A 1,733-nucleotide genomic window follows, 5' to 3' on the forward strand; every position below is an offset into this window, starting at 1 on the left:
CCCCTCTCTCTCTCTCCCCCCCGCCCCTCCCCCACTTTCTCTCTCTTTCTCTCTCTCAAAATACATAAACTTTAAAGAGAAAGGAATCATAGAAAATTTAAAATTCAAGACCCTCTTTCTTCAAGAGAAAACTGAGGACAAGTGAGGACAAAGAGGCTTATTACAAGGGCGTGCATGCAGAGGACAGCGAATTCAGGCCAGGAACCCATATTTATTGTATGTTTTTTTCTTTTTTGAACATTTGATCATGAGGGGAAAACATGAACAGAACCCCCACTACCACAAATTTAGGCAGTCGAGTTTCCCACATTTGTGGAAATCGCAGGGGTCAGCACATCTGGATTGCAGTGGATAAGCCTCCCTCCTGGGAAAACCACCTTCATGGTCATGGTATCTCCCTGTGCTCAGGCACTGAACTGCTTCCATGAAAACTCTCTACTCTTCCTCCATATTTACTATATTTTAAGACCAGTTATTTTTCTGTTTCATCTTGGGTATTTGTGTTTAATCTGTGACAATTGGACAACATGATACAGGTGATTTGTTTTAAACATTATGGCTAATGGATGTGTAATTCTGATTACATGAGACTTTCCAGTTATTCAGAGTTTTATCACGGGAGTCCTTGTTGGATGGAGAAGGGAACGAGGTATCCACTAACCCAGTCTGTCTCTTGTCAGGAAGAGGGACTTTTGGTTGCCTCTTTGATTCATTTTTTGCAGTAGTGGGATGTAGGCTCACAACACTAATGCCCCTTTGAAAAGGCCTTTGGGATATCTGTATGAAAGTAACATGAGCATGGAGTTGCTCCAAATCAAGTCAGAATGCTTGCTTTCTTATCAAGATGAGATTAATTTACTGTGAGAATTGCATAGAAAGAACATTTCTTTTGAGTTGTATAACATATCAAAATTACTATGTCTTGGGGAGAGAAATCTTTGCGTGAAGGACAATGTTGGGAGTAGTAAGGAGAGATGAACAAGGCAGTCACCTGGTTCTGGGTGACAATGAGCATCCTAATGGCCGCAGCCATTGTCACATCACTAGTCCCAGCAGAAGCCCAGTGTCTAAATTGTAATATGGGGCTCAGTGAAAGCTAATTCAATGAAGATATAGATGTAGGTTATCTTTATATTTCATCTTTATAATAATTATGGCCTCTTATCCAATGCCTGCTATTTTCTGGGCATTTTGTCAGGTACCTTACATATCTTATTTCTGTTTTGAATGCTTTTTGGAGAACAATTTAGAGACTGATTACAAGCTTATGATGCATCTGTTCAGTTCACAATGATTCTCCATCTGGAAAGCCTGTCTCCAACCTGATCTACAATCCTCTCAACAGTCACTTTTGTAATACATGACCCTGTCTTCTGGTCACTGCAAATTGGGCCAGGATGGACATCTTACTGAAACCAGGACATTTAGATTCTCTTTTCCATGAATTTGCAAATGAAGTTAAGATTCAGAGTCTGTTAGTCTGGAGGTGGTTGGAAGAGTAATATGCAAACTCCAGAATTGTGATTCTCTAGGAAAAAAGAATGGAGTATAAAGCAGGTGCAGAGAAGGAGGAAGAGATCAAAGATAGAGTCTTGACATTTATTCCCTGTATCTGTTTTTACTTAAAACCTAGCTTTAAATCCCTGAATTCTAAAGCTGTCCTCTCTTTGCTTAAACTACCTAGAATTGATTTTTGAAAGTTAGAAAAGTTTTAATCTAGAATCTTGGCCATT

The 1,733-nt window shown here is 39.5% G+C and overlaps 1 non-coding gene across 1 annotated transcript; it reads right to left on the reverse strand.

The window, feature by feature from the left end:
• Positions 1–249: 249 nt before the first annotated feature.
• LOC112866248 (U1 spliceosomal RNA) lies at positions 250–416 on the reverse strand. Its single transcript, XR_003224101.1, has one exon. It is a non-coding gene; the product is annotated as a U1 spliceosomal RNA (small nuclear RNA).
• Between the last annotated feature and the right edge of the window lie 1,317 nt (positions 417–1,733).

The sequence above is a fragment of the Puma concolor genome, chromosome D1 (assembly GCF_028749965.1).
Source record: "Puma concolor isolate L17-30 chromosome D1, mPumCon1.1.hap2, whole genome shotgun sequence".
NCBI lineage: Eukaryota > Metazoa > Chordata > Mammalia > Carnivora > Felidae > Puma > Puma concolor.